At 42.1% G+C, this 9,224-nt stretch overlaps 1 non-coding gene across 1 annotated transcript; it reads left to right on the top strand.

Moving 5' to 3' along the window:
- The first annotated feature begins 1,034 nt into the window (after window positions 1-1,034).
- TRNAH-GUG (transfer RNA histidin (anticodon GUG)) lies at window positions 1,035-1,106 on the top strand. Its single transcript has one exon. It is a non-coding gene; the product is annotated as a tRNA-His (tRNA).
- Window positions 1,107-9,224: the final 8,118 nt, after the last annotated feature.

Raw genomic sequence — 9,224 nt, 5'->3', positions numbered from 1 at the left:
CGATTGGTCGGGGGGGTGGTGACTGTTTGTGTCTGAAGCTTTTATTTGCAGAAATACCCTTCTTTTCAGAACCACTGGACTTCTTGGCACCCACTCAACAGATGGATTCAGTCCTTGCCACCCTATACAGTGCCAGCTACCCCAGCCACTCCAGGCCTCTCCATTCAGAAGGCTTAAAGGAGACACCCCATAACACTCCAGTGATTATAAAGAGGGTTTTGATGTGTTTTCTCTTATAAAGGTTTTCAACCTTTGGGGAATATCTTGTCCAGACTACTTTAATTTTTAAAACAAAGAAATTTCTTAAAAATGCCTCCTTGAATCTTACTAAGCATGGAGCTCTCCAGTTTCTCTGGGTGGAAGAAATTAGGAAGCTAATGTTATTAGGAAGCTTTTTTTTTTTTTCTGCATTATTGTGACTTCAAGACCTAAATATCCCAGGGGAAAAAAAAAAAAAAGCTTTAGGGATCAATGGGTTTGAAAGAATACCTTTCCTTTATCAGAGCGTGCTCACCCTGGCTTCTAATAGGAAGAGCAAGCCTTCCTGACTCACTCAGGTCCTCAGTCCATTTTGTTCTTGCCATATTTTTTTTATATCTCTGCTGCCTAAGCATATGGAAAGAAGGCTCGTGGTGGAGAAACCACAAAAGAGGCTCAGATTCATATGTCATTTAATGCAATGTAATTGGTGGTGGCGGTTGAGGGTGGGAAATCTGTATTCATAATTGGTTAAAAGTAGGAAGCATGAGTCAACAGGCTGGGTTCTCGCAGTCTGGTTACTTTGATTATCATTTCCTGACAGTGAGTCCAGTGAGTCTTATATAATACAATTTCTCCCATCAGCCAAGGAAACAATGTTCATTTCATGTTCAATCACTTCGTTATTGTTCCTTTTAATAATTGGAGATTATTGAAACCTCTTCACCGGTGTTAAAAAAATGTATGTATTTAGGCAATAGATGGCAGTGTTTCCACAAATTTTAATATTGCAATGGCTCTTAAAGGCAGCCTGGTGCTCAGCTCCCCTGTAGCTTGCCGTGATCGTATAGTGGTTAGTACTCTGCGTTGTGGCCGCAGCAACCTCGGTTCGAATCCGAGTCACGGCAGGAGGGGAGAGAACTTTTGGAAGAGAATAGCACGGGTCCCAAGCTGAAGCCCATTTAATAAAATTTTGCAACCAGACATAGAATAAATAATAAAAATCAATAAAACAGAACCGCTGCAAAGATTTTAAACTTTAGAAAGATGACATGTGCAGAGTGTCTTTATTAACGCACTAACCCTGTTGTAAGTGTGTTGTGTGTGGGTTTTTTTATTTGCCTTGACGGATAATATGATAAGACTGGAGTGTAGTGGGCATGTAATTATTATTAATTATAACTACTTAAGCTCTGCTTTGAGCAGACTCGTCAAGTCCGCTTGCTTTTGAGCCTTGCCAGGGCTGTACAGTAATAACAACCCTGAATTATTTGGAAAGATATCAGCAGTAGATGTGGAAATCCTGTTTAACCAGGCATGAATTGTTGTTAGGAGGGTTTTGTTTTTTTTTTTTTTTTTCAGGATGACAGAGAGAAAATGAACTGTCCCTTATCAGTAATTGCAGGAAACATTTTGTTTCTATGATATGAACTGGCTGTAATTTAACTTTCCTGCCTCATTGGATAATGTAAGGAGCCAGTTGTTGCTCAAAATGAGATTCTCTGAAGTGGGCATTTGGGTCTGATAAAAGGCATATTCTAAGTAGACAATGTGGCTCAAGCAATAAATTATGTCCATATATGGTGAAACTTTTTAAATGACATTTTCCAAAAGACTGGGGTTTGTATTGTAAATGGCTAAATGTTGAATTAGTGTGAGTAACACAACTTTAATGGGTCTTTCTCCAGGATTTAAAAACATGAACCATACAGCCTGAAAATGTCAAATATAAGTGTGTAATAATGAAGCTTACTGCTCACTAGAAGGTATTTTTTAAAGCCTTTAGCCTCTGTTTCACGGATGGCCTATCAAAAACTCATGTTGGTTATTTATGTAACACTAAAAAGGATTTCAAATAAAAATATATGCTCAGGGTAGGCACAGATTCTATTTAGTTCCTTTAGAATCAGTGAATTCTTAGAAATAATATTCTAGAACAATTGCAATAAATACCGCCTGTCTCTTCCAAAACAAAACAAAACAACAAAAAGAGAGCAGTTTCTATTTGATTTTGGACCTGGATTGACCAGGGCTTCCCAGGGGGTGAGAGTGGTAAAGAACCCACCTGCTAATGAAGGAGACATGAGAGATGAGGGTTGGATCCCTGGGTCAGGAAGATCCCCTGGGGGAGGGCATGGCAACCCACTCCAATATTCTTACCTGGAGAATCCCTGGGACAGAGGAGCCTGGGCGGGCTACAATGCATAAGGTGGTAAACAGTAAGACACAACTGAAGTGACTTAGCATACACACGTAGGTTGATAAGCCTCAGAATGTAATGCTCTAAAAAATGTGTTTATTGTTTCCTCCCAGACCAACTTTCAAAACCATTTTATACTCTGAATCTCTTCTTCCTGTGGTTTATTCTCTTGCCCAACCCCACCCCAGCCCTCAGGCCTGTATTTCTCAGGAATTCTGCCTCCCCATCTCCAAAGGGCCTGGCCTCTGCTTCAAGTCTACATGACCTTCTCAGCTGGCTGGTACTAACAATGCTTCTAAGAAGACTGTTGAATTGCAATTGTTGTTTAATTTAAAACACTTTAAGAAAATAAAAAAATAAGCCCAAGCCAAGGTTATTTGTGTTCTGCCAGGAGACTGAAAATGCAATGAATTAATCATTTGAGGAATGAGATTGTGTCAGCCAGGATTCAGTGGTTACAAGTGGCAGAAACACAACATGTACTGATTTAAAGAGAGGGATGGATCTAGGTGCAGGAACAATGGGGCTTTAGAAACAATAGGAACCAGGCTATTAAAGATGATCAAGACACACTTTCTCCACCTCATCCCATATCTGTTTCAGCATGTCATCTTTATTTTCTCAAACTAATTTCTACATGGCAGAAAGTGTGGCAGGTGACAGCAAAACCTAATCTTTATACTTACAGCATTGCTATCTGCAGGAGAGCCCCTGAGTGCCAGTACACAAAAGTCCTGGGGAAAGATCTGATTGGCTTCGTTTGGGTCAGGTGTGCATTACTGGACCAATCAGCTATGTCCACAGGGATAGAGTGACACAGCACAAAAGGTGCCCTTCCCTTGGTCTTAAGGCCAGTCCCAAAGTGAGGAAATTGCCAGCCCTGGAGCGACCTCACTATTTTCCCATCGCATTACTTGATTCACCATTTGGTGGCCGTCTAATCCAACAAACTTCATGAGTTCAGTTCCCAAACTATTAACATCTCTAGTGACTTGTGAAGAAAGAAAAGCAGTTGGGGAGTGGGGAGTGGAGGGTGTCAGACTTTCCGGACTCACTCTGGAGCTTAGGGACATAGTTGGAGGAACTGCTTGAACAAGAGAGCATTTTATGTTCTCTCCTCTGTGTCCACCAAAGGGGGCCTTCTTGCCCCGGTTGACTGCTTTCCCACCTTGGCCAGGTGAGAGCATGAAGTCTTCCGAGTCTTCTGACAAAAACCCCCTTGAACTTGGGCAAGTTACCTAAGTACTGAGAGTGAAATAAATGAACGAAGAGTAAGCAGTTCATGCAAGAATTAAAAGAATAAAATGTACAAACAAATAAAAAACGTAGTACTGAGGCCTGTAATACAAATTCAACACTGGCATATAGTAGGGTTGTAACAAATAATATTTATTCTTATTTATTCAAGGTGCCTGGTACTCTCCTCCTCCATCAACCTCCATTGGTAGAAACTCTAGATTGAGATTTCCATTAGGGTCCTTGCCGTGGTTTCAGAAATTTTAAAAAGTGATAATATAGACTCTGAACCAGGGATAGCACAAGTTAGAATCCACTAAGCGGCCAGATCTTTATTCAAGTTTACCATCCTGGTTCACGCCTCTTCACATGTTACCGTGATTGCAGATCGTAGAAATCAGGGCTTGTTTTCATCAACAGAGAGTTTGCTGACACTGGGTTTACTATCTTGCTTTCTTGCTCATGTTAAAATAAATTGAATTCTAGTTCCAAAACCCATATCCAATTGGTTTTCAGAAATGTTAAAGCCTGAGTGATCAGAAGAAATTCTAAGTTTTAATCATATTAATTTCAAGACAATATCTGCTTTTAGTTTTTTAAAAAGCATTTTACACATATCTCAACAGACCCCATTGTTGCTTCCATGCTCACATTGTCTGCATTTTATACCGAAGCCTGTACCTACTGGAGGAGGGCAGGGCAACCCACTCCAGTATGCTTGCCTGGAGAATCCCTTGGATAGAGGAGCCTGGTGGGCTACAGTCCATAGGATTTTAAAGAGTCGGACACAACTGAAGCAACTTAGCAGGCAGGCATACCTGCTGATCTAGAGTGACTCTGATCTAATCTTTCAAAAAATATCTCTCAAAAATGTCAACTATATGACCAGTGCAAGGTCGATGCATGAAGCAGGGCACTCAAAGCTAGTGCTCTGGGACAACCCAGAGAGACAGGGTGGGGATAGAGGAGAGAGGGGGGCTTCAGGATGGGGAGACACATGTGTATCGTGGATGATTCATGTCAATGTATGGCAGAACCCACCACAATATTGTAAAGTAATTAGCCTCCAATTTTTTAAAAAAATCAACTAAAAAAAAAAAAAAGTCAGCTATAAAGGATTACAGGGCAAAGGTAAGCCATACACAAACTAGAGTCCCTGACAACTTTTTAACTTTATGGATGAAATATTGTACTCTAAAAGAATCCTGGTTTGGATCACATGGTTTTGGCAGCTATAGTTTTCACCAATCAATGACAGCGTTATTGCCTTGTTGTTGTTCAGTCCCTAAGTCGTCTCCCTCTCTTTGTGACCCCATGGGCTGTAGCATGCCAGGCTTTCCTGTCCTTCATTATCTCCCAAGTTTGTGCGAACTCATCCATTGAGTTGGTGATGCTATCCAACCATCTCATATCCTGCTACTCTCTCCTCCTTTTGCCCTCAGTCTTTCCCAGCATCACAGTCTTTTCCAGTGAGTTGGCTCTTTCCACCAGGTGGCCAAAGTATTGGAACTTCAGCTTCAGCAGCAGTCCTTCCAATGAATATTCAGGGTTGATTTTCTGTAGGACTGACTGGTTTGATCTCCTTACAGTTCAAGGGACTCTCAAGAGTCTTCTCCAGGACCATAATTTAAAAGCATCAAATCTTTAGCACTCAGCTTTCTTTATGGATCAACAGTCACATCTGTACATGACTACTGGAAAAAACCACAGGTTTTATTCAAATTGTGAAATGATTTTGCTCACTGAAAAGTCAGGAAAATTCCTTGTACTTCTTTTCTTGGACATCAACTGAAATAGCAAGAGGAAGTATTAATTCTCTGTATAAGCTATCTATGTCCCTCATGTTGGTGTATCTCTATAGTGGGCCTATGGAGTTTGTTCAAATAAAATATTTTACCTGTGTGACTGTAGTTGAGTAGCTAAAACTTCAAAACTACATATGCTTGCTTTATTACCATAAGCTTATGGCTTTAGCTGAATGCCTCTTTCTTGCTCTCTACAATATAGTAGGCCAGACTGATCTTCTTTTTTTGTTCAGACCCTATCTTCTTGATCTCTATCACCAACCTGCTGAATTGAAGAGAGTTTATATTCCAGTCTTTTTGATTCCAGACTCTAGTGAATGTCCATAAATAAAACAAATTCGCATTTTCTGATCAAGTTATTAATTGAACAGTCTCCAGTAAATGGGCTCGACCTCTATCTAGTCCCTGATTATAAAGAAGGTAGTTTGTTTTGTGCAATAAAAATATACTAACTTATAGAAAATGATTTCTTAGAACCAAATCGAAATAGATGCAATTCACTTTCAGGGAGCCTTGCAGGGCTAGGATGTGACTGCCATCTCCTCTGTGGGGGCAGGAGGTCTTAAGGCCCAACTCATTGGAGCAGCAGTGTCCCCAGGAGTGGCAGCTGGTGATGACTTGCAGAAAGAGATTACCTGTCCCCCACCAGCTGCTGCAACTTCATCCATAGGATCCGGATACAGAGAGTTGAAGTGCGGGCAGTTTCCGGTCTCTCTAGCTCAGCCAGTAAGAAGTATGAGACACGTTTCCAGTGCCCCTACCTGTCCTAAGGTGTTGTGACTTATCTCAGTCATGTCACCCTGAAAAGCTGAAGATCTGTGGCCAGGCCTGGAAATGTGAACCTTCCTGGGAGCTGCCTCGTGAACGAAAATTCCCTCAAAAGCTGAATCAGAGAGAACGTTTTTCTGGGCAGGTGGGGATTCAAATCCCACTGCTGCTGCTCTGACAGTCTGACTTTGCACCTGACCTCTCTGTGCTTCAGTTGATTAGCAGAACAGGGGCAACACGAGGAGGCAGAGAAGGTGATGCATATCTAGTGTGGCTCCTGGGGATGATGACAGTGTTTCCTTCCATCCCTTCCCAGGAATCCAGTTTTTGTTCTCTGTTGCTTTTTTGAACTTCACAGCATTCAAAAGTCAGCCCCCCAAAGCAAACCGAAAAACATGCTTTGGATGCGAACTCTGATTGTCAAAAGTTTTAACACTCTCATGTCTTCACCTAAGCCCTGGCTTCTGATTTCAAGTCACATTGCCATCAGAAAGATGAACTCTTTGTTTTCCAGCCTGTTTGATAATAAGCAAAGAGATTGGCAGAGAGGTCACCGTCAAGTGACTCCAATATAAACATGAGTTGTCACTAGATGGCGCTGCTTGTCATTATTCATCAAAGACAAGGACCTCTTTTTCTTTCTTTTTTTTCCTCTCCATGGATTTCTGGCCCAGCCTGTCTGCAACTGGGATCCTAATCATGCCAGAACTCTTCTGTTCTCTGAAGGGAGGTTCTATTTTCAACATATTATCATCCAGATCTGAGGACTAAACAGACTCCACCTACAATCTGGGGGAATTACCTCAACAGTGTTGCCTTTATCCAGAGGTGATTTTAAAAGAATATATTGTATTTGGATGTCAACGTTCAAAGGCTCCGAGGCAGAAAATTCCATTTCAAAGAAAGTGTGATTAATGAAGCCGCATAAATCCTATAGATTTATGTAGAGGCTGGAGCAGTTTCAGAAATCACACCATACAAATCAAAGAAGCGGGTTTTTCTACATCCTCTCTCACTTTCTCTCATTCTTATTTTGGTACATCTTTTCCTTTCCTTCTCTCTTTCCCTTTCGAAGTCTCTTGAATGCACATATCCCAAATTCCAAAACAAGAGGGAATTTGATCGGATATCCTAAGTACAGCCACGTTTAAGCTCTAACCATCACCATTTCTCCTCATTCTTCCCCCAAGAGATGCAGAGACAGAGTTGAGGCTGTAACAGTTAACTCACATAACTCAGACTGCTTATAAAGTTAAGTCAATTCTGGAACTCCATGTAGTAAGACTCCCAGCTTCAGTAAGGGATCTTACTTAAAGAAAGCCAAATTTAAAAAATAACGAAGGTCCTTACTAAAGGTTTTCTAGGTGTTGGGGCAATTCTAGAGATAGCTTCACATAGAAATTTGTTTAAAATCTCCTTTAGACATATCCTTCATATTTCGCACACTTATATCAACCTCTAACTGTACCCCTTACTTTCCTTACTTACTTTTTTTATATTCTTAAACCATTCACTCTTTTATACCCTTCTCTACTCTGACGACATCCTGTTCGGACTCCCTATCTCTTTCATAAACTCTGACATGCTGGGAGTCCCCTCAGCCCCCTGAAAGTGGTGTCCTTAGGCCAGTCTGACTATATCTGCTTTCACAGGTGAGCCTGTCGTCCTGCATAACAATGTAGAATGTAGTACTGTGTTCTCTAGTTAGGCTGTGGAGTGTGGTCTCTAATGGGGAAGCACATGAGCTATAGAGTCAGATTCCTGTGTTGCAAGTCCACTTCTACTCATCACTTTTAAGATGACCCTGGGCAAGTTAGTAAGCTTCTCTGTGCCTCTGTGTATGTGCTCTGTGCTCAGTCGTGTCTGATTCTTTGCAGCCCCATGAACTGTAGCCTGCTAGGCTTCACTGTCCACAGGAATTTTCCAGGCAAGAATGCTGGAGTGGGTTGCCATTTCCTACTCCAGGGGCATCTTCTCAACCCAGAGAATGTCTGGGTTGTCTTCTGCACTAGCAGGTGGATTCTTTACCACTACACCAACTGGGAAGCCCATGGCTTAATAGTCTCTCCCTCAAAGGATTGCTGTGAGGATCAAATGAACTGGTATAAGCAAAGCATTTTGAAGAGTGTGTGGTTCAGAAAGAGTACAGTATTCACTGTAGCTTTGTTACGCTCATAACTGCTAAATTATTACTATTAATATATGCCAGGCACAATGATAAGTAAAGAAGGTAAAGAGATGGTGAAAAGTGAAAGTGAAAGTTGCTCAGTCATGTCCGACTGTTCGTGACCCCATAGACTATACAGTCAATGGAATTCTCCAGGCCAGAATACCGGAGTGGGTCGCCTTTCCCTTCTCCAGGGGATCTTCCCAACCCAGGGATCGAACCCAGGACTCCCCCACTGCAGGTGGATTCTTTACCAGCTAAGCCACAAGGGAAGCCCAAGAATACTGGAGTGGGTAGCCTATCCCTTCCCCAGAGGATCTTCCTGACCCAGGAATTGAACTGGGGTCTCCTGCATTGCAGGCGGATTCTTTACCAACTGAGCTATGAGGGAAGCCCAAAGAGATGGTTCAGTTCAGTTCAGTTCAGTCACTCAGTCGTGTCCGACTCTTTGTGACCCCATGAAATGCAGCATGCCAGGCCTCCCTGTCCATCAAGTAAGAGTATACAAATAGACTATATCTTTGTCTCCATGAAGCTTTCAGGTTAATAGAAGAAACAATTAAGTCAACTGGTACTTGGCGTGCAGCATGATAAGATGATGTAAAGGAACACCGCAGGTCTGACGCCAGTACACACAGATCTTTTGTCCCCAGTGGCGAGTCCAGAGAAAGGTTCCCTTTGGCACTGTGACCCAAAAGGGGTCAAGGATTGACTTTTTCAGAGATAGCTACCAACACACACCTCTTCCAGCTTTTGTGGGAAGGGCACAAGCAGAAAGGCGGGAACCTTGTTCCTGTCTTTCTTGGGTTTTCAGCCTAGCTCCAATGCAGTGAGTCTTGAAGGGAGCCCA

Source organism: Ovis canadensis, chromosome 2 (genome assembly GCF_042477335.2).
Source record: "Ovis canadensis isolate MfBH-ARS-UI-01 breed Bighorn chromosome 2, ARS-UI_OviCan_v2, whole genome shotgun sequence".
Taxonomy (NCBI): domain Eukaryota; kingdom Metazoa; phylum Chordata; class Mammalia; order Artiodactyla; family Bovidae; genus Ovis; species Ovis canadensis.
The sequence above is the reverse complement of the archived record's forward strand: the minus strand, read 5'-3'. Positions and strand labels throughout refer to the sequence as shown.